Source organism: Phascolarctos cinereus, unplaced genomic scaffold, assembly GCF_003287225.1.
Source record: "Phascolarctos cinereus isolate Bilbo 61053 unplaced genomic scaffold, phaCin_HiC Scaffold_4;HRSCAF=312, whole genome shotgun sequence".
Lineage (NCBI taxonomy): Eukaryota > Metazoa > Chordata > Mammalia > Diprotodontia > Phascolarctidae > Phascolarctos > Phascolarctos cinereus.
The window spans coordinates 108,751,628-108,779,335 of record NW_027555847.1 but is presented as its reverse complement, the minus strand read 5'-3'; the positions used below and the strand labels follow the sequence as shown (position 1 = coordinate 108,779,335).

General features: G+C 39.6%; 1 pseudogene; it reads left to right on the top strand.

Annotated features, from left to right (window-relative positions):
• LOC110196490 (phosphoserine aminotransferase pseudogene) lies at positions 1 to 27,708 on the top strand (annotated as a pseudogene).

Genomic DNA, 27,708 nt, shown 5'->3' with positions numbered 1-27,708 from the left:
ATGCACGGTGCAAAGTGCGCATGTTGTGTGTTCAGAACCAAGGTTGCAATGAAGTTGCTCGAGGCAGCATGGGTAAGCACTGCCAGAAACACCTCAGATTCATTACACGTTTGATTTTGAGTTAATTTTTGGTTGTGGAGCATTCAGAAACCTTTTACTCTTGCCAAATTTTTCACAACTCCCGTATTCAGTTATACAACCCATATGGGGTCATGACCCACAGTTTATGAAGCACTGTTCTAGGGGAAATAATTTTTAGGTTCAAGCTGTGCTCCTAATCTCTATCCCATAATGAAGAAGGAATGACAAGCTATACATCCAAAATTTGAGTCCCTTCTCACTAAATGCCAGTTCTACAATGAACTCATATGATAAATAGCAAATAAACCCATTCAGCCAAACTGATAGCAAACAGAAATCAGAGAAAGTATACAGAGGAAAAATATATGCTGATGATACACAAAATGAGTGAGTTCTCCCTTTGGGAGAGAGATAACTCAGCTCAACTGAGAAAGTCTCTGATCTCACCAAGGGAAAATTCCCCAAAGTTTCTAGTGTAGTAAGCTGAGGATAGGGACATGACTGAGGTTGCTAGCTTCTCTGCATGTCAGCTTCTTCCCAGAGTCTTTCTATCCCTTCAGGGACCTGAGAATCTGGAACCACGTAACATCCCTCCTGAAGCTAGAAGCCGGAAAAATAGGATCTCCTTAAACTGTATCATAAAGCAGTAACCATCAAAACAATCTGGTCCTGGCTAAGAAATAGTAGTGGGTCAGTGGAATAAATTAGGTATGTAAGATTCAGCAGTAACTGATAATAATAATCTAGTGTTTGATAAATCTGAAGACTCAAGCTTTGGGGACAAGAATTCACTATTTGACAAAAACTACTGCTGGAAAACTAGAAAACAGTATGGCAGATTGTTCTTGAAGAGGATCATGACGTCAGAAGGTGATGCCATGATTTGCAAATGGATTGGATTTAAGTGAGCGAGGGCTGTGCAAAGTCACCAGCCTCACTTTCTCCTCTGGAGCCATCTGAGTGTGGTGGCAAGATAAGGATCAGGACAACTGGAGATGGCCCAGGATACAAGTGGGGGACCTTGGCCTTTTTAAGCTAAGGTCTTTCCCAGGTCTCAGTTTGACTGAGGCAATGCCCATTCAGTGATTAAGGCTAGGTAAGAAATGAGATAAAGAATGGCCTCTTTTACCTAGTTAAAAAATAAAAGTGTGTGTGTGTGTGTGTGTGTGTGGTGTGTGTGTGTGTGTGTGTGTGTGTATCAGTCTGCAAAGGGAAGACCTCCAGGGTTTCTGGCCAAAACAGAAACAATTGCTATTTACATTCACTGTAATGAGTGAGCAATCAGGGCCCAAACAATGACCCCACAGGCTGGGTCTGGGACCTATTGCAGGACAATCAATGAGACCAGAGTGATTTGGATTTAAGGTATGGTCCTTAAAAAAGATATCTAGCCTATAAATTCCCAGATATCTTTTGAGGTTTCAGTGATCAAAATTTACATTGCTTTGGGCAAAGCACCTGCAGGTAAGGGTATGATACCCTATGTGGACAGAAGGAGAGGAAGGAGAAAATGAAAGGAAAAGAAAAAAAAGGAAAGGAAAGGCAAAGAAGGAAGGAAAGAAAAAAGGAAAGAAGGAGCTGTGTTGCCCAAATGGAACTGGCCAGTGAGGGAAAGTAGTTATAGACCAACATCTTACATTGTATACCAAAATATGGACCCAAATGAGTCCAAAATTCAGTGAGCATGACACTAACAGGAGATCCTGTGAAATATTCTTCCTAGATACCTAAGTATCCAGAACTAGCCAACCTATTCTGTTCTATTACTACCCCAAAATGGGTCCCTAAACATAGAGGATGATACTATAAACAAATTAAGAGAGCAAGAAATAGTTTATCTGTCAGACCTATGGAGAAGGGAAGAACTTATGCCCAAACAAGAGATAGAGAGCATTACAAAATATAAAATGGATAATTCTGATTATATTAAACTAAAAAGGATTTGCACAAACAAAACCAATGCAACTGAAACTGGAAGGAAAACAGAAAGCTGGGAAACAATTTTTATAAAGACCTCACTTCTCAAATACATAGAGAACTGAGTCAAATTTGTAAGAATACAAGTCATTTCTCAAATGATCAATGAGCAAAGGATATGAATAGGCAGTTTTCAGACAAGGAATAGACATATGAAAAAATGCTCTAAATCACTATTGATTAGAGAAATGCAAATTAAAACGACTTTGAGGAACTACCTCACATCTATCAGATTGGCTGATACGACAGAAAAGGAAAATGATAAGTGTTGAAGGGAATGTGGGGAAAGTGGGACACTAATGCACTGTTGGTGGAGTTGTGAACTGATCCAACCATTCTGGAGAGCAATTTGAAACTATACCCAAAGGGCTATAAAACTGAATATCCTTTGATGCAGCAATACCACTACTAGGTCTGTATCCCAAAGAAATTAAAAAAGGGGGTGAAGGACCTACTTGTACAAGGGTATTTATAGCAGTTCTTTTTGTGGTGGCAAAGAATTGGAAATTGAGGGAATGTCCATCAATTGGGGAATGGCTGAACATGTGGTATATGATTGTAGTGGAATACTATTGTGCTATAAAAAAATGATGAGCAGGATGATTTCAGAAAAACCTGGAGACATTTGTGTGAATTGATGTAAAGTGAAGTGAGTAGAACCAGGAGAACATTATAGCTAGTAAAAACAATATTGTACAATGATTAACTGTGAATGACTTAGCTATTCTCAGCAATACAATAATCCACTACAATTCCAAAGAATTCATGATGAAAATGCTATCCCCCTCCAGAGAAAGAACTGATGGGGTCTGAATGCAGATCAAAGCACAATATTTTTCATTTTCTTTATTTTTTGGTGGGGTTTTTTTTTGGTTTGTATCTTCTTTTACAATGTGACTAATGTGGAAATGTGTTATATAATTGCACAAACCTATATCAAATTGTTTACAGTGTCAGGGAGGGGTGAGGAAAGGAAGAGAAGGAGGGAGAAAATGTGTAACTCAATGTGTAACTCAAAAATTTTTAAATGAATTTAAAAGTTGTTTTTATATGTAATTGAGAAAAATAAAATATTACTTGAAAAAAATCACACACACACATAAAAAGAAAGCACTAACAACATTTTATAGCAGAGATTTCTTTTAATTAATATAATTGTAATTTGAGTGGCGGTCAGAGATCCATTAAAAGTTTATTTGCTCTATCAAACAAGAGGGCCAAAACCAGGCCCAGTGCTCTGTAGTAATTGAGTATTTCAGTGCATGCTTAGGAATGAGGTATACAGAGTAGAGTGGGTGAGCAGATCAGGAAATGACCATGATATAAATACAAAACATTAATTTTAAAAATCAAAATAAAGTGAAATTTTAAAATACCAAATAAAAACAAAAATAAAAATAGGATCTCACTTCTAACTCTTACCAGCTCCACCCCTCATGCAAACATGGAGCACTGACTAATCAATCTCCACCAATGAGAAGAGTCTTATACCAGTGATACAAATGGACCATCTGTTAGAACCACATGCTTTCTAGCCCCTAGAATCCTGGTTTGATCCAACACAGCCTCCAGGTTGCTCTCTGGATTGAGCTCTCACAGAGTATTTTTTTCCTCTGGCTCTATTAATTTTCTCTCATTATTAACACTAGTCAGGCCCCCACAAAGGAGAAAAGAGCAGGAGATGACCTTGCCTTTAGAGATCTAAATGGTCGTCCAAGGACTGATTTAGACCTTCTGGTGTAAGTCCAGACTGACACACAATCTTCTGAGGATGGCAAAAAAAAAACCAAACCTTTAGCCTACATGGCTCTGAAACTTTCCCAGGCTCCAGGTTTGTAGGGCCAGGGTAGCTGAAGGCTGTGTACACAATAGTGACCCAAGAGCAGTAATATGATAAAGGAGAAGGATAATTGGATTAGCATCTTTTCCCTAAAGTTCCATCACTAATAAACTGTGCAACCTCTGGAAAGCTGTTTAACTTCTCCATGTCTCAGTTTTCTCATCTGTTTGTAACATCCAAAGCCTCCTTTACATGGAAATAAGTGTTGAAAATATTATCATTATTATCATCATTTTTTGGCATGAGGGAAACTGAGGCTTAATAAAGTCATGTGATTTTCCTTTGGTGACATAGGTAATATAATAACAACAATAATTGACATTTAAATAGTATTTCATATACTTTCTTATTCGATCCTCACAACAACCCTAGCAGAGAGATACACTAGGAATTATCATTATCATTTTAGAAATTGGGAAACAGAGACTCAGAGAGGTTAACTGATTTGTCTATGCTCACACAACTTCTAGGTGTGAGAAGTTGGGTTTGGATTCAAATTCCTCTCAAATCCGAATTTAACACTACTACTATACCATGGCACACAGGTCAAATCAGTCAATCAATCAATCAGCAAGTATTTATTAAGTGCCTACTAAGAATTCAGCAATATTTATCACACCTACTGCAGAGGGATGTTATGAGGATCAAATAAAATAATGCATGAAAATACAAGTAATTGTAATTATGCCATGGGTCATTTGCCTCAGAAATTAAGAAGAGCACACAGTTCTGTCATATACTACTAAGATGATGAGAAGGGCAAGAATAAGAGCAAGAAATACTGCAGAGAGATACTATCTAGCAACTGTTTTGTGTCCTGAATTTACCAAGGCACGCCCACTGTAGTGTGGCAGAATAGCATTATCTGTGGCTGTGTCACTTGTTAACCAAAGACACTATAAGAGAACTCAGTGAGCATGACACTAACATGAGGTCCTGTGAAATATTCTTCCTAGATGCCTAAGTATCCAGGACTAGCCAACTTATTCTAAATTCCTAAGGTCTTTCTTTCCCATGAATCTAGCAATTATTTTTTATTTCATTCCAAATATTTTAGTCTATATTAATAGAGGTCCTCACTTGAATGAGCTCTATCACACATACCATTCATAATTCCATTCAGCCAATGTTACACTTTGAAGAAAGAAAACAATAAACAAAGCCACTTCTTCAGTCAGACCTTTTAAAAAGAGATTCTTCTCGTACTTTCTCTTCCTTAGTGTGAGTCAGCTCAGGATGGATCCTGTTGGAAGTCTGCTGTACAGATACGAATAGTATCTCTCCTTATCTATTGTATTGCTTGAGATTTGTCTCCTGTGGGGAAAACAGACAGAAATACAACCAGCTGTTTTTATCTCCTTCCAGGTCATATCAAAGCAGTGCTGTAGAGTGGGGGAAATGTGGGATTTGGAGTCAAAATACTTACATTCAAATCCCTGCTCTGCCATTTACTACATGAGTTGATCTTGACCAAATCATTTCCCCTCTCTGGGCCTCAGTTTCTTCATTTGTAAAATGAAGAGATTGGACTCAGATGATTTCTAAGGTCTCTTCTGGCTCTAGATCTATGATCCTACTTTAGTTTTCCAAGGATCCACCAGATGACCAGTGCCACTTTTTTTTAATCTAATGCAAATTACAAGACATTATTAACAAATCTTGATGAGTTGCTGCAACCAAAAATTTTACTCTCTGTGGGCAACTTTCTGGTGATGAACCTCTGCAGAACTAGCGAGGCGAGTTCTTGGACAAGAGACACATGTAGCTTGTCACCAGATCCATTCCCAAAACCTTTCTAGAATGATAGGATCTTCAAGACCTAATGTTTTGCAGGCATAGGCTTTGCGAACTCAGGGTCACCTGCTCAGTCAGTCAACTAGCAATTTTTAAGCACCTACTATGTTCTAAGCAGCTGGGTGGCACAGTGAATAGAGTGCCAGGCCTAGAGTTAGGAAGACTCCTCTTACTGAGTTCAAATCTGGCCTCAGATACTTACTCTAGTAAATCTAGTATGACCCTGAGCAAGTCATTTAACCCTGTTTGCCTCAGTTTTCTCATCTGTAAAATGAGCTGGAGAAGGAAATGGCAAACCATCCCAGTGTCTTTGCCACGAAAACCCCAAATGGGGTCACAAAGTCAGACACAACTAAAAACGACTGAACAACAACAACAAATGTGCCAGGCACTGTGCTAAGCACCGGGGATGCAAGAAAAGGCAAGATAGCTCTTGCTGTCAAGAAGTCCATCAGAGGGGCAACTAGGTGGCGCAGTGGATAGAGCACTGGCCCTGAGGTCAGGAGGACCTGAGTTCAAATCCAGCCTCAGATTCAGAGCAAACACTTGACACTAGCTGTGTGACCCTGGGCGAGTCACTTAACCCCAATTGCCTAAAAAAAAAAAGTCCATCAGAAGGAGGGTCTGATAAAGATTGATCTGGATGTAGGGAATATTTCCGACCCTCTTCACAACCCAATTTCAATTATACAAAACTAGCTATGTTATGAGTAAGGTTCGTAGACACGTCCTTAAGTCAATCCACTTCCAATGCTCTCTTAAAACTCCTGTTTCCACCTCTGTGTCCTATATATGACACCTACCACAAGCCACAGTCCATCAGCTGATAGCCATTTTGTCTATATACAACCTTCTTTTGACATTTAGCTCTATCCTTTTGCATTATCACCCTCCCAGCTGTGCACCCTTGGACAAGGCACTTAAATTTTCCAGGCCTCAGTTTCTTCATCTGTAAAATGATGATTTTTACTGACTACAGGATCTCTATGAGACCTTCTAGCTCTAAATTCCATGATCCTATGTTCCCTCCAGGTCACCTTCTTCTTGCTACCTTCTTCAGATACTGATGGTTGCAGCTAAGGAATAGGTCCTCAGGAGAGACCTCATACTTATAATATGTGTCAACCATTATCGAGTTCATTCTAAGAAAGAAAAACAAAATTAGGCTACATGTGCATGTTTATTTCTCTCAAAGCTGACACAACAGCATGTAGAGATATGCATGGGGGTTCATTGTGAAAAATGAGCCTAAGTATGGATAGACAAAGGGAACCTTATATCTTCACAGTAATTCCCTCTTATCCTCCTCCTTTCCTTGCTCAGGATGCCTGTGTCAGCCAGAATTATAGTCTCCATATGTGTTAACCATAATATGAAAAAGGAATTTCTTAGTTGGATAGATTGTAAATGTAATAAATTAAGAGAATGTCAAAGTGTCAACTGAAATTATAGATCTGTGTTTCTTCTATCATTAACATGACTATATATGTATATAATATATATAATAATATATATGTATATATAATAGCATAACATGTATCCATAAAATACTAAGACAAGAAAAAGTCCCATTACTCCAGAGTATCCAGTTCAAGGCATCCTGCCCTGGACAGCCATAAACAGAAGAATGCTCCTGATCAGCTTCATCTGGGCTTGTAGTTGCTGACACAGGAAGGAGTATTTTGGGTTCACTCAGAAAGCAAAGCAAAGCATGTCTGTTATACCAGAGCATGCAAGGCATTATAGTAGGTTAAGCTCAGGTTGCCAAAAATGTCTTTCTCCTGATTGGTCAATCCAGATTTTAGGCCTTTCTCAGGTGATGGGGGGCTCAAAATGGTTCACACATGATACTGAGAAAATACATTTTCCATGAGGTAGAACCAAGATTAAGTAAAGTACATAGTCACCATGGGTATAATACTGTAGGATGGGGGTAAAGGGTGGGGTTGGAGTAGAGGGAAAGGGAGCAGAATAGTGAAGGACATTCTGATTTTGTATAGATTCACACATTTTTAATGCTAGCACTATAATGTAGCAGAAAGAGCATTGATCTTGGAGTCAAAGGACTTTGATTCTAATCCTTATTTTGTTACTCATTAGCTGTTAGACCTTGGACGAGTGATCACTCCTGGCCTTGTCTTCCTCCTAACAGGTGTACCTTCCTACTTGATAACCTATGTTCCCACAAGACTCTCAGTGTGGCACCAACATGGCCCATTTCTTCATACCAGAGTAAATGTCCATGCCTGTTAACTTCCCATATGACTCCATAGATTCTACAATAGATATCACATCTAGGTCATGAAGCAGTTTTGGCAATGTCATTTAAAAGCCCCCTTGAACAAGTCAAGTGGCAGAGCAAGATCAACAATGAAGCCAGGCTACCAGTGGTTGCTGTCAGAGCTCAATCATCTGTGTGTGAAGAAGGGTGAACAGCAGAATACAGAAGCTCCTTTTGTAGAGTGAGTTGAAGTGACTCCATTGTGAGCAGAGAGGGCAGAAGACACCTTCAAGGATTGCCTGAAACACAGCTTTAAACAATGCAGCTTAACTGATGGATGGCTGAGAACCAGGGTAGCTAAAGCAGCTGCCAGGGGTTCAGCTGGAGGGAGTAGAGCTGCCTTTTTGAGCAGAGACTTTGGGTTGCCTGTGACCCTAAGAAATACTGCAGCAAACTGTTTTGGGCTATAGCTACTCATCACAAAACAGAGTTCAGAAGGATTCTGTGTGGAAGGGACGAACAGTGCCCACACTATGTGAACAAATAGGCCAAAGGTGGCAAACCACAACCAACTGACATTTTTTTAGGACCGAAAGACAATAGCTTAATATAGTATGCAATGCCATGTTGTCAGTACCCAATAAAGAAACACTTGACCAATTGTTCTATAGTGAGGAAGAAGAAAAAGAAGAAAAAAGATAGGAGCATTGAGGATGAGGAGTTTAGGCATTCTGGGACCCCAAAATCACAACACGCAAGTCCTGTGTGAAAGAATTCAACCTCAGCCTTCTTTCAGCCACAGACAAGGTTTATTAGAAAATCTGTCATATTGGGCCGTCTCTTAAGGATTCTGAACCTTAGTGAGCTATTGGCTAGATTATAAGAATCTGAGGACCTTAATGGAGCCAAGATAGACCTTATATACAGAAAGACTGCGGGAGGGATCTAGGAGTGGCTAAATAGTTGGGGGGGGGACAGTGAGGTAATAGAATGTCAGGTATCTGGACCACATGGCCAAGGGAGAATAGAGCCTAGCTAGCATTAAGGGTGAAAGTGGCTGAGAGCCATAGGGAGGTAAGACAATGGAGAGCTAGGGTAACAGAGAATTGGGAGATTGGGTGTAGCTACAGTGAAAGGCCAGTTGATGGGATTATAGCCTCAGGCAAACTTCTGACATTTGGCCATGTAGGAGAGTCTATGGTCTTTCCTTTCTGAGGTCCAGATCCCAACCCCACCAGGAGGAAGAAGAAAAGGAGGACAAGGAGAAAGCAAAGAGAAAGGGAGGAAGAAGGAAGAGGAAGAGGAAAAAGAATTTGGCCATTCAATTAAAATGTATATTAAATTACTATTATGGACATTATGCTTGGCACTTGGAATACTAAGTGTCATAAAACTGTCACTCCACTGTAATGCATGCCTTGGGTCACTTTGTATGGCATCCCCATATCCTAAGCTTCCATTTCCCCATTTCCCATAATAGATGAGAAAGGGCTGAGAAAACTCTCAATTTAGATGAGTCAAAAGACTGAAACTAAATAACAATTTTTCATTGGTCTCCTCCTGCTAGTGTGAACTATGAAAGAAGATTAGTAAGCTACATCACCAGCATACCCATAGCCAGTTAATCAAGAAGTGTTAGCTAAGTACTTATTATTGAGAGAAATGATTATTAATAACAAATGATTTGTAGAAATCCAGAGTTCCCCCTTTTTCTACAGTCCTCATTTCAAAGTTTAATCTCTTGAAGGACATTATTTTTTATTAATTAATTTATTTTGATTTATTAACAATCACTTCCATATGCTTTTGAGTTTAAATTCTTTCTCCCCCTCCCTCCCCACCACCCTCCCTAAGACAGCACACAATCTGATATAGGCTACACATATACATTCTTATTCAACATATTTTCACATTAGTGATGTTGTAAGAATTAGAACCAATAGGAGGAACCACCAGAAAGAGGAAACAAAACTCAACAGAAAAAAAAAATAGCAAATAGTATGCTTCGATCTGCATTCAAACTCCATAGTTCTTTCTTTGGATGCAGATAGAATTTTCCATCATGAGGCCTTTGGAAATGTCTTAGATCCTTGTACTGGTGGGAAGAGTGAAGTTTATCCATATTAATCATCGAACAATGTGGCTGTTACTGTGTACAATGTTCTTCTGGTTCTGCTCACTTCACTCAGCACCAGACCATACAAGTCTTTCCAGGTTTTTCTGAAGTCTACTTGCTCATCATTTCTTATAGCACAATAGTATTCCATTACATTCATATACCCCAACTTGTTCAGCCATTCCCCAATTGATAAGCATCCTCTCAATGTCTGGTTCTTTGCCACCACAAAAAGAGCTGCTGTACATATTTTTGTACATGTGGGTCCTTTTCCCATTTGTATCATCTCTTTGGGATATAGTTCTAGAATTGCTATTGCTGGGTCTGAAGGACATTATTGATGATGAGATTGAATTAAGGCTTCTCAATTAGTTAGACCTCACCTAACCTTACAAGGAATTTAGTCCTAGGTGGGAAGGCCCTTGTGTTCTACACAGGTTTGGGTGGGGATAAATTCTTTAATGAGATTGCCCAAGACTGGGGGTAATTTAGAAGTAAATGACATGATCAAAGTTCATTGGAATAGGTCCAGTCTGTTATTGTAATATTCATTCTCTCTCATGACTTGTAAACTGCTCGGAGTTGATTGCCACCCTCTGGAACACCCACTTTTCCAAAGTCATATAAACATTGAGCCGCCCCCACCCCCATGAGGGTCTTCGGCATTTGAGAGTGCCACTGACCTTTTTTATTAAAATTTTATTAATAAAATGACTAATTAGCCAGAAATTATGTCTCTTGATTTTTTTAAAAGTCACACTATGTGCAAAGCCCTGAGCTAAGCACCAGCTGATCAATCAATAAACACAGATAGAAAGAAAAGTAAAAACATTACTCCTGCCCTCAAGGGCCTCACATTCTAAAGGAAAAATGACATGTAAATAGCTAGGTACAAACAACATAGATGCAGAGCAGATAGAAGGCACCCTCAGAGGGAAGGCCTGAGCAGCATGAGTGACCGGGAAAGAATTCCTACAGAAAAGAGTATTTTACCAACCTTGAAGGAAGCTAGTGAAGCGAAGAGGTAGAGCTGAGTGGGGAGAGCATTCCAGGTGTGTGGAACAGCATCAAGGCACAGAGTTCAGAGATGGATTATCCTGTTCTGGGAACAGCAAGTAAGCTAATGTAGCTGGCTCCTCGAATGTGTGGAGGTGAGGAAAGCGTAGGAAGACAAAAAAAGGAGGAAGGGACAGGTTGTGAAGTGCTTTGAACGCCAAACAAGGACTTTACATTTTATGGTGGGGGTGATAGAGATACACTAGAGTTTACTGCGTAGGGGAATGACATGATCAGACCTACGCTTAGGAAAATCACTTTGGCAGCTGAGGGGAAAATAGATCAGAAAGCTAATGCCATACTCCAGGCACATGGTGGTATGGTAGCTATATGAGTGGAAAGAAGGGGACATAATAAAGAAATGTTTTGATGGTAGAAATAAGATTTGACAATATAGAGCATGAGTACAAATAAGAAATTTAGGATGAAACCTAGTTTGAGAGCCCGGAAGACTGGAAAGATGGTGGTGCCCTGGATAGTAGTAAGAAAATTTGAAGAAGGAAGGATATGAGGAGAAAAGATAAAGTTCTGCTTTGGACATATTGAAGCTACCAGACATCCAGTTGGAGATGTCTAAAAGGTCATTGGCCGTGTGGGAATAGAATTCAGGGTTGGCATCTTTGACTAAATATGAATTGATAGTTCTTTACCAAAAAGATCCAAAGCAAACGAAAACCACATACCCTAAGGTCATCTTGTTCCTGTCTGTTCTTCCAAAAACAACCCTCCCAGACTTGGAATTTCAGAGTACAAGGAGAAGAGAAGACAGAAAGTCAAGTTCTCATGTTAGTCTGACACTTCGTCTGGATTAACTCTGCCAACAATAATAATAGGTAGCTTTTATTAATAGTGCTTTGAGGTTTGCAAAGCACTTTACCTATATAATCTCATTTGATTCTCACGATAGTCCTGGGAGGTATGTGTTATTGTCATCCGTATTTAACAGATGAGGAAATTGAGACTGAAAGAGGTCATGATTTACTCTTCTAATTAGGGTATGGAGCAACGTTTGAACTTGTCTTACTGATTCCAAGTCAACATTCTATCTACTGTGCCAATTAGTTACCATGAAAAGCAACATAATATTAGATGGGTCCCCCCTTCTTTATTTCTCTGAGACTCGGTTGATTCATCTGGGAACCTCAAACAATTTTTATGCATGTCTAGGACATGACAAATGTCCTAGACAGACATATTGTTTCATTTGCAAAGATAAAAGATAAAATAGAGAGTACAATTGATATAATAAAAAAAAAATGAGATTCCCTCTTAAGCAATAAAGCCATAAATTTATTTTTAAATTATATTTTACATACAATGTACAATAATGCATGTTTTGACATGAGATGATTTTATGTGGTGAAAGCATTTGAATTTACTTACATTCCAGCCAAATCAGACCACAAACTGTTCTCTGAACTCTACATTATGTCTCTTGCCTCCATGCGTTTATTCAGGTTTTCCCTCTGTACCTGAAAATTAGTACTTCCTCATCTCTGCATCTCAGAATACTTATCTTTCTTCAAAGTTCAGCTCTTATGTGAATCCTTCCCCAACCCCTGAGTTGTTAGTACTATCTTTCTCTTCAAGTGATCTTGAAATTATAGTGCTATAGAGGCTGCTTAATTGTTGTCTTCATATTCCCAATGCAGTAATTTTATCTACATATCCAATTGCCTTGGAATATTAAAAATGCAGAAGAACAGTAACACAGTAATGATTTTTTTCCTGGGACCATTTTATCTGAGTCTCATCAAAAAAAGTTAAGAACAAGATGATATTAATTGTAACTGACATTTCTATAGGGCATTAAGATTTAGAAAGTACTTTTAGATATATAGGCACTGGGGTATAGAAATCTATGCTGCCCTACAGGAAAATAGAAGGGGAAAGGGATAAGAGAAGGGGGGGGAGTGACAGAATGGAGAGCAGATTAGAGGAAGGGGTATTCAGAATGCACACTGTCTTGGGGTGCGGGGAAGTGTAAGATGAGGAGAAAATTTGGAATCTCAAAATCTTGTGGAAATGAATGTTGAAAACTAAAAATTAATTAATTTTTTTTAAAAAAAGAAAAGAAATAGAAAGTACTTTTAATATAATAACCCCCAAAGTTCATTAAGGTAAGCATTTCATTTTCATCCATTTCATTCCACTCATTTCAGAGACAAGGAAATTGAACCTCAGATAGGAAAAGTGGCTTGCCCATGGTGATATAACTAGTCAACATTGGAACAGAGATTCAAATTCAGGTGTCTTAAATCCAAATCCAGCACTGTTTTTACTATACCACATTGTCTCTTATGTATAGTCTTAGTTTTAAACTTTAAAAGCTTAAATAACACTAAGATTGTTAAGAGACACCCTGTATAATAAGAATTCAAAAGAGGCGATGGAAGGCTCAGTAAGGGAGGTGGGACATGAGCCTGGATATAGAACTTTATTCAATAGACAGAGACAGTAAGGAAGGCATTCTAAATTGGGGGAAGAATGAATGAATGGATAAATGTTGTTTTTTATCCTTTGTGCTCAAAGAGGACCAAAATGACATCATGATGTCAGGGTCAATGTACAGTGTGTCCACTTGTGGCTGATCAGACCAATAGAAGCTTGGAAGGCTCTACCACAGGTCAGGCACAAATAGTCTATATGACCATTTGGGAGGGAGATGTCTCTAAATTTTACCACAATTCTGCTTTGCTCATAGAGCACAGAACCTTCTTTGATGAGAGCATAACATGCTGGACAATCCTGTACTACTGTCTCATGTCTCATGATCAATGCCAAAGTTCTTCAGAGAGACCTTAAGAGTGTTCTAGTATCACTTCTTCTGACTACCTTGTGAGTATCTGTCTTGTATGAATTCTCTGTAAAAGGGTCTTTTAGGAAAATGTATGTTTGGCATTCGAACAACATGACTGGCCAATTGGAGTTGTTCTTTTTGTAGTAGAGTTTGAATGCTTGGCAGTTTGGCTCGAAAAAAAGACTTCAGTGTTCCGTTATCTTGCCAGGTGGTCTTCAGAATCTTCCTAAGAGAATTGAAAAGGAAGCAATTAAACTTTCCAGCATGGCACAGCTGAACTGTCTAGGTTTCACAGGCAAACAACAATGAAGTCAGCACAGCTGCTCCGTAGACCTTCAGTTCGGTAGGCAGCCCAATACCACTTCTCTCCCACACATTCTTTTGGAGTTTCCCAAATGCTGATCTCGTTCTGGCAATGTGTGCATCAACCTCATCATCTATGTAGACAGCCCTGGAGCATACTGCCAAGGTAAGTGAACTTATCCACAGCATTCAAAATTTCTCCTTTTGCTGTAACTGATGGTTCCATATATGGACAGTGCAGTGCTGGCTGGTGGATAATTTCTGTTTTCTTGGTGTTAATTATCAGGCCAAAATTAGCACAAGAGGCAGACAATTGACCCATGTTTTGTTATATCTCAGCCTCAGAGACTGCATTGAGTGCACAATCATCTACAAACAAAAAGTTGTACACCAACTATCCCTCCACTTTAGTCTTGGCTTATAGCCTTTTCAAGTTAAATAATTTGCCATCAGTATGGTAGTTGACCTTGATGCTGTTCTCATCCTTGCTGAAGGCATCTGAAAACATTCCTGAAAATATCATGCTAAAAAGCATGGGAGCAAGCACACAGATCTCCTTCACTACACTGATGATGGGAAACACGAAAGCATTATCCATTATCCAGAACACATGCAAGCATGCCATCATGAAGCTGGCACGCAATACTGATAAACTTCTCTGGGCAACCAAATTTCACCGTAATCTTCCACAGGCCCTTGTATTATGGAATTGTTCATCCCATTTCTCCAGGATTGTGTCCTTATCACTGATCAGTATGGCTCCATCAGCACTGAATAGTTGAGATACCATCTTAGAGATGGATGACTATCCTGCTGGTAGACTCTGTAAAGTTCTTGTTTTTCATTTAGTAGCTTCTGAATTTCCCCATCATTTTCATCCAACCAATCCTGATATTTGCAAGTGTTCTGACCCAGATGAATAAATTTGGTGCTGTACACCAAATCTCTGAAAGCTGCCCACTTGTTGTGCACAGCTAACTTAGCTCACCACAAGAGCAAGGATCCTATACTAACTCTGAAGGGATAAGGCCAGCTTAACCTTCTATCTCGAATGCCCATTGATGAGGTGGGAGACAAGATGGAAGCAACTCAGTTTAATTTTAACAAAGCATTCACTTAAGTAGCAAAGTAACAGGAACTTCTTCTCAAGTCAAGATGATGTAGATCTCATGCTGTGCTAGGGACACATCCTGTGCTAAGTACACATCCTGTGCACTTATCTGACTCCAATCACAGATAAACTGCTAATGACCATACAATAACTAGGCGAGTTAAAGATTGTTAAAGATCCATAGAATGGAACACCGAACCAGGCGACCTTTGCTCATAGATCAGTCACCTGAGAGGGGCCTCCGTCCATCAGTGAGACCTCATGAACAGCCTCTACATCCTTTCGGATCCCTAACACCCACTCTTTTTCTGCTCCACTGTTAACAACAGTGTGTTGGCTCAGCTTTCCCTCCGAAGTTAGTGACACACTGTTCACACAGGGAAAAGCACCCTAACCTATAGAGGATGAGTCTTCAGATAGTCATCATGCCTTGGGGGCATTGATTTTCTTGAAAGTGAATTCATGGCCATTGGAACAAATTGTTCTCATCTGGCTTATGTCCCTGGGGAAGTCTTCACATTCATGGGTTAGACACTCTCCTAACTCATCAACAATCCTATTCCTGGTTTTGCCTGTTTACACAGAATGTTTTACCAGGATGTGGCCACTGCACATGCTACAGATTCTTGGAGCCACAGGTGAGAGCTGGATGGCAGGTGGAAACAAAGGCAGTTGAGCAGCCCTGAAAAGGGCTCAGCAGCCCTCACCCAGAGGTGTTAGTCCTCCCTGAACACCCCATACACCCATGAATGAATGAATAAATGAGTATCCTTTAAGCCAAACGCTCTGCTAAGTGCTAGGTATACAAAGAGAAAAGCAAAGACAGTCTCTGTCCTCAAGGCTTGTAAATTCTTATGGGAGACAACAGAGAAGGGTGTTTTGGTTTGGCTAGTTACTGGAAGGTGAATGCAACAATAAGCGAACAGACTGACAGACCCTTTTCAATCCTCTTTGAAAATGAAGAAGGAACAACATCATCATCTCCTTTTCACAGTAGCAGTGGAAGTATTGGTTTGATTATGGCCCCAGAACTAGAAAGGGGCTCAGGAAGGGCTTAGGAAGGCTACAGAGCTATGAACAAAAATGCAGAGGAGGGAGTCCTTGAAGTAGAGGAATTAATTGGAACACGGAGTAAATGAGGAGCATTCAAGCATTTCAAAAGAAAACATAAAACAAGTATCCTGGATTCTATAAACCCAAAAAAGGAAAGGCAAAGTTTGGGTTAATGAGTTGGGGTTGGAGGAGGGCTGGGAGCATGGAGTAGCCCCTGACCTGTACTCAGCCAACGAAGAGTGAGAGAGGAAGACCTGGGAGAAGATCTGTTGGCACCCTTATGTTAGGAGAGAGAAATCCTGAAGTACTATCATAGCCTGTGAAAGAGGTCCACCTCCAGGCAGTCTTGCCCTGCCATAGGTGACTGAGCTCAGTTCTATATATTTCTAAGGTGGAATATACAAGGCATGTGCCACTACTCAGATCCCCTCTTGAACATATGTAGGCTTCCAAACAGCACAGGACTTGATTGTGCACAGCTCAAGACCCCTAGTTAAACACAGACACACCACATAAGCTCATGACTTACTGCTCTTCCTAAAGGCACAGTCCCCAATGCCACCCACAAGAACCCCAGCGAAGACAGGAAGGAAAACCACAGACCACCACGGCAGAACTGCCTCAGACTTCTCAGAGCCTCTCTTGTTTCCTCTTTCACATGTAAATACTGGTAAGTACACAAGGGCTAGGTAGGTCTGACCAGGGTACTGCGGCACTGAAGCCAATGCCAGTTTGGATGAAATACTCACTCCTATCCCACTGGGCATGAGTGACACTCCTGATGTTCATGTCGATATGCAGCCCCAGTGGAGCTGCTCCTGCTTACTGCTGGCAGGCACTATGACAACAAATGTTAACTTTTTCTGTGTTATAGACCCCTTTGGTAGTCTGGTGAAGACTAAGGACCCCTTCTCAGAATAATGCTGTTATTGGGTTGTTGTTCTTTTAATTCATAACTAAAGGAAATGCTAAAGTTTACTTGCAAGTTACTAAAAATAAAGGTTTAGTTTTTTTTCTCCATCCAGCCAAGTTCATGGACCCCTGAAATCTATCCAGGTATCTTAGGTTAAGAACCCCTTTACAAGAAGCTAGTGGAGAACAGATGCTATTGAGCACTTACTATGTGCCAGGCCCTGTGTTAGGCACTAAGGACACAATGACAAAAGTGAAATAGGCCTGGTTCTCAAAGAGCTTGTGGTCTTAGAGGAAAACAATGTGTAAGTAGGTAAGAAAATGTAAAACATATAAAGAATATATCCAAGTGCTTCTGTTCTATCATTTCTAAAGAAAAGGCCTTTAACAGCCTGACCTGCTTCCACTTTTCTTCCCTCTCAGAACAGGTTTTCTTGGTAGTAGTGGTAATGGTGGTAGCAGTGGTAGTGGTGGTGGTGGTGGTGGTGGTGGTGGTGGTAGCAGTAGTAGTGGTAGTGGTGGTGGTGGTGGTGGTGGTGGTGGTAGTAGTAGTAGCAGTAGTAGTGGTAGTGGTAGTGGTGGTGGTGATGGTGGTGGTGGTGGTAGTAGTGGTGGTGGTGGTAGTAGTAGTGGTGGTAGTAGTAGCAGTAGTAGTAGTAGTGGTTGTGGTAGTAGTAGTAGCAGTAGTAGTGCTAGTGGTGGTGGTGGTGGTGGTGGTGGTGGTGGTGGTGGTAGTAGTAGTAGCTAACATTTCTATACTGCATTGCGCTAAGCACTTGATGATTATTATGTCATTTGATTCTCACAACAACCCTGAGAGGTAGGTGATTTTCTTGAGGGAAAAAAATTGACCATCACTTTTGACACTCAGATTCTAGTCATCCAAAAAACATTGTTGGGTATAAAATAGTTAGCCTTCATATAGGATTTTCAAGTTTGCATAATTCCCTTTTTTTCTTATTTGAGGCTCATAACAAGCCTGTGAGGTAAGTGGTATTGTTATCCCCCTCTTGTAGATTAGGAACCTGAAATTGCAAGTGACTTGCCCATGGTCATATATCTAGTATATGTGAGGCAGGATATAAACTTAGGTCTTTCTGACTCCAAGTTCAGCCCTCCATCACTATCTTATCTAGCTACCTCAAAAGGTTATGTTTATCCCAGAAGGCCTAAATTTGATCTTTGCTCCCTCAAAATCTCCCCATTTGTTTGCCAACATCCTAGTGATATAGTAAATAAAGTCTTCCTGATTCTAGGCCTGGCACTCTATCCCCTATATCAGCTAGTTACCCCAAATGTATGTGTGGGGGGGAAGCTTTTCATTTTAAATTTGGATAGAGCTCTAAAATTCCAATGCTTCCAGCATTAGTTGTGACAATTCCCCTAAGAGACATTTTTCTGGTTTCTTGCCTCCTCTGGCTACCTTCCCTTAGGGCAACTCCTCCAAATTACATTATATTTACTTTGCAAATTTTAAATTTATTTATCTGTATATATATTGTTTTCCCACAGCTCCTGGAAGGAAAGAACTGTTTCCATTTTTGTCTTTCTATGTGGCACCAGGCAGTAGTAGGCTCTGAATAAAAGCTGGTTGAATTGAATTGAAATGCTGTAACATTTCTTTGTCAATAGGTTTCACTGACAGGGTGGTTGGTCGATTAACCAACAAGTATAAATGACTGATACCCATGACATGTACCAGATAAATAAATACAAAATATATGCAAAGTAAATACAATTTTCCCAACAGTTTTTATCAAATAGTGAGTTTTTATCTCAGTAGCTGGGATCTTTGTGTTTATTGAATACCAGTCTATTATATGCATTTGCTTTTGTATGTTGTGTACCTAATCTGTACCACTGATCAATGTACTTTTAGCCAATAACAAATTGTTTTGAGAAGTATGATTTGTGTTATAATTTGAGATCTGACATTTCTAGGCCCCCTCAATTCTGACTTTTTTTCCTCATTATTCTTGGTATTTTTTTCTTTTTGCCCCCACATAAATTTCATTATCAAGTGATCTTTTGATATTTTGATTAGTATGGCATTAAAAAGGTAAATTAGTTTAGATCCCACTGTCATTTTTGTTACTATGGCCCAGTCTTCCCGTGAGCAATTAATATTTCTCCAGTTATTTAGTTCTGCCTTTATCTGTGTGAAGAGTGTTTTGTAATTGAGTTCATATAGTTTGGGGCATGTCTTGGAAGATAGACTCCCAAGTATTTTATAGTATCAATAATTATTTCAAATAGAATTTCTCTTTTGATCTCCTCCGGCTGAGTCTATATAAAAATTATTATATAAAAATGCTAGTGAATTGTGCAGATTGATCTATATCCTGAAAATTTACTGATGTTATTAGTTCAATTAATTTTTAGTTCACTCTTTAGAGCTCTTTAAGTAACCATCATACCATTTGCAAAAAGTGGTTATTTTGTTTCTTCTTTCCCTATGCTTATTCCTTCAGTTTCTTTGTTTTGTCTTACTGCTATACTTACTATTTCTAGTAATGTGTCAAACAGAAGTGATAATGGACATTCTTGTTTCAGCCTGATTTTATGGGAAAGGATTTTAATTTATCTCTGCTACATATAATGCTATCTCTTAGCTTTTGAGATATACTATCTATTATTTTAAGGAAAGGTCCATTTATTCTTGCTCTCTAGCTTTTTTTTCTGTACCTATTAATATAATTGTATCAATCTCTAGTAAGGGGTTAGCAGACTGGAAAAAAAAACAAAAACAAAAACCAAAAAACAACAAAACCCTGGGATTTGTAGATTTTTTTACAGTTTGGGAAAAAAGTAACCTTAAGTAGAGATCAGCCCTCAGACAGGAAAGCAGAGCGGAGGTTTCCAAGTAAAGGTTACAATGGGAACTCTGTCTAGGAGAAAGAGAAGGAAGAGACAGCAGGAGCAGAAGCAAGACTGCAACAGCAGTTAATCATTGCTAACATTTTCTCCACTGCTTTTTTAAGTCTGAACAATCAACAGAACAATCAAGCCCTTATGTGTAGTGTTTTCCAATTTACTGAAAATGTAACATTCTGCTCTTCAGAGCCCATCTGAAGTGTCTCCTGCACACCTCTAGAGGCGTGACAACTGACATGCTCGTGTGGCCCCAAACTGAGTCTGCCATGTCCCCTCCTGACTCAGACAACCCAGTAAGGGAATGGGCTTGCCCAGGGACTACCCTTCGATCCCTCTTTCTGGGGACCCCTGCGACACCCAATATTGTCTAGAAGTGCAGGGCTCCATTTGGTTTTTTACTATGTAACATTTTTATCATTGCTTGGATAAAGTCAGAGATAACATACTTGTCAAATTTGCAGGTGACCACAAAGTTGGAAGGCATAGCCAATATATTGGATGAGTCAGGATTTAAAAGGACTGAGGCTAATAAAATGAAACTTAACAAGCATAAATGTAAAGTCTTATATTTGAGTACTTGAAAAACCAATTGTGGTTCCAGAACCAAATAAGGAAGTATACCCGACCACAAAGCAGCAAGGATACTGCCAGAGCAGACGATAGTAAACTTTGTCAGTCAGATGCTGTTACTATACCATGTGCTTGTCTTTAATTGTTTTTGTCATAAGGAAAGCTTCAACCTGGAGGAGTAAGAGATTTTTTTCTTCTAAAAATGACTAGGATACAAAAATAAAAGGTATAAATAAAATATTTTAAGAAAGTAAAATTTAAAAATTGTCTTTAAAATGGGTTAAAAAAAAATAAACCAGCTGGGAATAGAAAATAGAAACTTATTGGATCATACCAAATGGAAATATTCCCATAGCACCTTCAGAGAAACTTAGAGTGGGAGGGCAGGCATTATGAGACCCAGGTGTATAAAAAGGTTTCAAAGAATAGAGACATACTGACCCCAAGGTTTAGTTTTTAATTGCAATACATCCTTCCAGGTGAGGGGTTCTACACCTGCCAATTGCTAAAGAGATGGGTGGCATAGGGAATAGAATGCTGGCCCTGAAGTCAGAAAGACCCGAGTTCAGATCCAGCCTCAGACACTTACTAGCTGGGTGACCCTGGGTAAGTCACTTAACCCCATTTGCCTCAGTTTCCTTGTCTGTAAAATGAGCTGGTGAAAGAAATGGCAAACCATTACACCATCTTTGCCAAGAAAACTCCAAATGGGGTCACAATGAGTCAAACACACGCTGAAATAGCTCAATAATAAAGAGGTAGGGGCAGTTAGGTGGTGCAGTGGATAGAGCACCGGCCCTGAAGTCAGGAGTACCTGAGTTCAAATCCAACCTCAGACCAAACACTTGACACTTACTAGCTGAGTGACCCTGGCCAAGTCACTTAACCCCAATTGCCCAAAAAAAAAAAAAACCAATAAAGAGATGGTCCCCAATGGAAGACAATGTGTGCCATCTGCTGGACAGTTATTGATCTATGGTGGGAGCAGAGTCATTCAACTGCTCCTTCAAGACAGTCCTTCAGGAGTTCCAAAGGATAGTGAGCAAGACTCCTCAATCCACAAATGACAAAGACAACTTAGAAGGTCAGTGGGAAAAGTCTGTTTCTGTCAGTGCTGAGGAAGGAAGGCAGGGTTTCAACTCCATTCCCCAAGAGCCTGGCCCTGGGTGGGGGCAGCTGCTTCTCGAGCTTCTGGCCCACAGACTGAGGGGGAATCCAGTGGCTGATCAGAGAGGGACTGCAGGGATCTCTTTGCCAGTGCTGAGGCAGGAATCTCTTGCTTTGCCCATGTGTGGATCTGGGTCACAGTTCTGGGCAGCGGTGCTGGGGTGAGGAGGAGCGCTGGCATGATGGAGCTTGGAGTGGCTGTGGAGAGGAACCCCTCCTCACAGTTACAGGACAGAAAGGAATACTTGTGGTCACAGGCCAGGAAAGGAGTAAACACCTTGCCCCTTATCATAGCACCTTGGAAGAACTGAAAATTTACAGGTCCCTACAAGTACCTCTGAAAACAGCTACACAAACCCCTGAAGCTTGGGACAGTACATTCCCCACATTGGAAGCAGACTCTTACCTTAACAAAGAGTTTAAAACTCAAGTAATTGGCTGGGATCATGAGCAAGCAGCGCAAAAAGAGTCAGACTATATTATCTTACTTTGGTGAAAAAGAAGATCAAAATACACAACCAGAAGAAGACAACAAAATCAAAGCTCCTACATCCAAAGCCTCCAAGAAAAATATGAATCAGTCCCAGGCCTTGGAAGAGCTCAAAAGGGATTTTGAGAAGCAAGTAAGGGAAGTAGAGGAAAAACTGGGAAGAGAAATGAGAGTGATGCAAGAAAATCATGAAAAACAAGTCAACAGCTTGCTAAAGGAGACCCAAAAAATACTGAAGAAAATAACACCTTAAAAAATAGCCTAACCCAAATGGCAAAAGAGGTCCAAAAAGCCAATGAGGAGAAAGAAAAATTGGCCAAATGGAAAAGGAAGTCCAAAAGATTACTGAAGAAAATACTTCCTTAAAAATTAGAATAGAGCAATTGGAAGACAGTGACTTTATGAGAAATCAAGACACTGTAAAACAAATCCAAAAGAATGAAAAATTAGAAAACAATGTGAAATATCTCATTGGAAAAACAACTGACCTGGAAAATAGATCCAGGAGAGAGAATTTAAAAATTATTGGACTATCTGAAAGCCATGATCAAAAAAAGAGCCTAGACATCATCTTTCAAGAAATTATCAAGGAAAACTGCCCTGATATAGTAGAACCAGAGGGCAAAATAGAAATTGAAAGAATCCACAGATCTCCTCCTGAAAGAGATCCCCAAAGGAAAACTCCTAGGAATATTGTAGCCAAATTCCAGAGTTCCCAGGTCAAGGAGAAAATATTACAAGCTGCCAGAAGGAAACAATTCAAGTACTGTGGAAACACAATCAGGATAACACAAGATTTAGCAGCTTCTACATTAAAGGACCGCAGGGCATGGAATATAATATTCCGGAGGGCAAAGGAGATAGGATTACAACCAAGAATCACCTACCCAGCAAAACTGAGTATAATCCTTCAGGGGAAAAAATGGTCATTCAGTGAAATAGAGGACTTTCAAGCATTCTTGATGAAAAGACCAGAGCTGAATAGAAAATTTGACTTTCAAATACAGGACTCCAGTGGAACATGAAGAGGTAAACAGGAAAGAGAAATCATAAGAGACTTATTAAGATTGAACTGTTTACATTCCTGCATGGAAAGATGATATTTGTAACTCATGAGAACTTTGTCAGTATTAGGGTAGTTGAAGGAAAAAAATTGTATGTATGTATATATAGATAGATAGAGGGCACAGGGTGAGTTGAAGATTAAGGGGTCATATCTGGAGAATAAAATTAAGGGATGAGAGAGGATGATACTTGGAGAAGAAAGGGAGAGGTAGAATGGGGTAAATTATCTCACAAAAAAAAACAGAAAAGTCTCTCACAGTGGAGGGGAAACAGGGGAAGGTGAGAGGGAATGAGGGAATCTTATTCTCATAGGATTTGGCTTAAGGAGAGAATAACATACACATTCAATTGGGTATGGAAATCTGTCTTACCCTACAGGAAAATAGGGGGAGAAGGGGACAAGAGAGCAGGGGGATGATAGAGAGGAGGGCAGATTGGGAAAGAGGGTAATCAGAAGCAAATACTTCTGAGGAGGGACAGGGTCAAAAGAAAGAATAGAATAAATGGGAGGGCAGGATAGGATTAAGGGAAATAGAGTTAGTTTTTCACAACATGTCTACTAAGGAAGTGTTTTGCATAACTGCACATGTACAACCTATATTGAGTTGCTTGCCTTTTCAATGAGGGTGGGTGGGGAGGGAGGAAGGGAGAAAATTTGGAACTCAAAGTTTTAAAAACACATGTTTTAAAAAAATGTTTTCACATGCAACTGGGAAATAAGAAATACAGGAAATGGGGTACAGAAGTCTATCCTGCTCTACAGGAAAACAGAAGGGGAAGGGGACAAGAGAAGGGAGGGGGGAGAGATAGAAGAGAAGGCAGACCAGGGGAAGGGGCATTCAGAATGCATGCCATCTTGGGGTGGGGGGAGGGGAGAGAAATTTGGAACTCAAAAACTCGTGGAAGTGAATATTGAAAACTAAAAATAAATATATTTATATTAAAAAAAAAGATAAAAAAAAAGAATGACCACCACTTTCTGGGAGCTGAAAGAAGCTGTAGGAAATGGTGGTCAGAATAATCAGAAATAATGAAAATAATCAGAAAAAATATATAAAGGAGCTTTTCTTCCTTGTTGGATCCTCTTCCCCAGAAGTCATAGAAATTATACAGGTCCCTGAAGGAGGAGAGATTTGACTTTCTAGGGAGTGCTGCCATTGTTAGGGCTCCTGTGCCTGTTTGACTCAGTTGCTGCTAAAGGTAATAAGGAAAGTGGGTCCTTTTTCCACAGTGATTTCTCTCTTCAGTGATGGCTATGGAAAGCCATGCATGTGGATGATTGAACCGGAAACAAGTCCATTGGTTTGGAGACACTACTATTTCCAAAACTCCTTAGCTCAGGGTTCTGAACTATCTCCATGAGGGTCTGAAGGGACATGGTAATCATGGTGGTGGTGATGGTCGTGGCGTTTTGACTTTCCTGGCACATGCTACCTCCATAGTTAACCTGGGATTTTTGTGCAAGGAGAGAACCTTCAGCCCAAGGGTTGTAAACAGATTTTTCAGAATAATACTATGATGTTGAAAGGACTCAAAACCATATCATACAATGAGTAGAGATTTGGGATGGCTCCTGAGAATTTTGCAACCAATTTTAGCCAGAGCCTTTACCCTGTAACTTGGCCTCATTTGGTGCTTTACAAGCCTAATGGTTTGAACTGCAAAAGAACTGGAATGAAAAGTATGAGAAGTAAATCCAGAAGCCTGAAGTACCTACAGAGTATTACCTCCATTTCCTGGCTTTCTGAAGAGGAGTTGTAGTTTATTATCCTTTAATCTAATATTATGTGTTATAAAACCTTATATATTAAAGTAATTTTATTTCTAATGATCATTGCATTTTAAATATGAAAAACCTGGAACCTGCTAGACTATGGCAAATTTAGGCCTACAACATACAAGAATCAATTGAAGAGCCTGGGGATCTGAGGCCTAGAGAAGAGTCACTAAGTCAATAAATATTTATTAAGGACCAGTCAAGAGGCAAGCATCCTACTAAGCATTAAGAGCACAAAAAACAATTAAAAGAAAGTCCCTGCCCTCAAGGAGTTTACAATCTAAAGAGAGTAGACAACACACAAAAGGAAGTTGAAAAGGGGACTGGTCTAGAAGAGAGGCTGCATAATTGCTAGCTAACTAGGGGCAATGGTTAAAATTTAAAGGAAGGAGATTTTAGTTTATCCTGAGAAAAATCCTACTTAAGTGTATTACTTTGCATGGAGTTGATCCTGGATTCTCCAGGCATATGGAAGTAAAGAACATTTATTTTCAAGTCTTACTTACCACCACCAAGAAAAGTTTTTAAGTATGATGCCAATGGCAGACTGTATCTGCTATCCAAAAATCAGACTAAGTATGGACAGGTTCATCACTATCAGAGTTGTCACTAGGTGATGAATTCTTTGGTCATGACAATTCATGAGACAGATAAAAATAAAAACGGTCCTTGCTCCCATTTGACCTCCTGGTATCTGCACAAGTGGGAGAATGTTGGGGAGGGGAAATGGTAGAAAAACATGTAGAGGGTGTTCAGAATCACATTTTTTAGAGCATCTACAGAGTTTGATTGAACTGTTGGAACTCAGAATGAGATCAGCAAGGCATTATGGTATGATGGAAAGAGGGCTGGATTTAGAAAAACACTGAATGCAATTCTTATTTATCTTCTGTAGGAACTGACTCAGGGGCTTCCCCAGTCTGCTATAGATCCATTTAGGAAAATTCTGTGGGGATGTGGGCCAACTCTGAACAACTAGTAAGCCTATAATAGCTAGACAGTTGAACATATTTATCTTCTGTTTCTCATCAGCAGCCTTTAAAAACTCCAGATTATTATTCTTTTTGCGTAGAAAATTATGAGGGCTGTAGGCAGTAATGTAGTGCATAGGTAGCCTATGTTAAAGAGCCAGCTTGTCACAAACTAGCTATATAAATACTTCCCATTGTGGGCTTCAGTTTCCTCATTTGTAAAATGAGTTTGGACTTAGTGATTTCTAAGGTCCTTTCTAGCTTTAATCAGCTGTAGAGGGTAGGGACATAGTTATGGATGAGGTCACATTAAAAGTAGATTTTCTTATCTTGAAATTGGGTCTATATTAAATCATTTAACCCAAAGCAGAGTCTGTTCCTATAATTGACTGTCTTTCTCTCCCAAATTCATTGTGGACATGCTGTGGCAGGTGGTGAAGTTCAGGCAGGACCTCCCAAGCTCCTGAGCTTGATGTTACTAGAGACACAGAAAGAACTGTTAGACTATAAAGGACTTGGAATAAATGTTCTTGAAATGAACCACAGAAAGACAGTCCCTGACTTCACTAAAATTGTAGATACAACAGAGAATCTGGTATGATAATTATATATAATATATATTACATATATAAATATTCCTGATAACTACAAGGTGAGTTTGTTTTGTTTTGTTTTTTTTGATTTGTGTATGTGTGCCCAAGAAGGTGGATCTGGCCAGTAGAGTGCTGTACCCTTAAACTTGACTGGCTTAAAAGAAGGAAGGTGTACCAACTGTATAGTAGAAGGAGTCTGGTCAGTGAAGAGGCCAAAAAGTTTGCTACAGTTAATATTCACCTGAAATGAGCATTATATGGAAGTTCATAATCCAAGAATTACAAAATTTCAATCTGGATGCATTTTATGTGTATTGCTACACAAATTAAGGAGTCCGTGATGCCCATTTAATTTTCATAACTAATGTTAAGGGAACAGAATTTGTCTGTGACATGTCCTGAAACTTCTCTTGTAAGTCACTAGATGCTTATAAGTCTGAAGTTAGTTTTGCGGACACTCAAAAGAATGGTAGCTCTGCTAGGGTCTTTGTGGTAGTAGTATATGAGAACTTGTTGGGATTTGAACTCAAAAACTGCTCATAGGTATTAGACTATAAAGTTCAAGTTGGGAACAACTCCTTATACAATCTCTTCAGTATCATAGATTCGGTAGTGGAATAGATTTTTTTTTTTAAATAGAGGTGCTGTAGGTATGGAAGAGCTTAGCATTATCAAATCACAAATGTTATCATTGATAAACCCCAAAGATTCTGTATGACCATGGAGAAAGAGAAGTAAAATGAGCATTCCTTTCCATGTTGGTGGTGCAGTTTAGAAAAGAAGTTTCTTGATAAAGCTCTTCACTTTGACATGATCTTGTTGAAAAGGTGCAGGTCTCTTGGAGGGATCTGTGCTTCTCTGTATATGAGACACAATAGAAGATGTTCAGAAGCTAGCCACATTCATGAAGAATTTTTTGAAAATACATCAGCTGTGA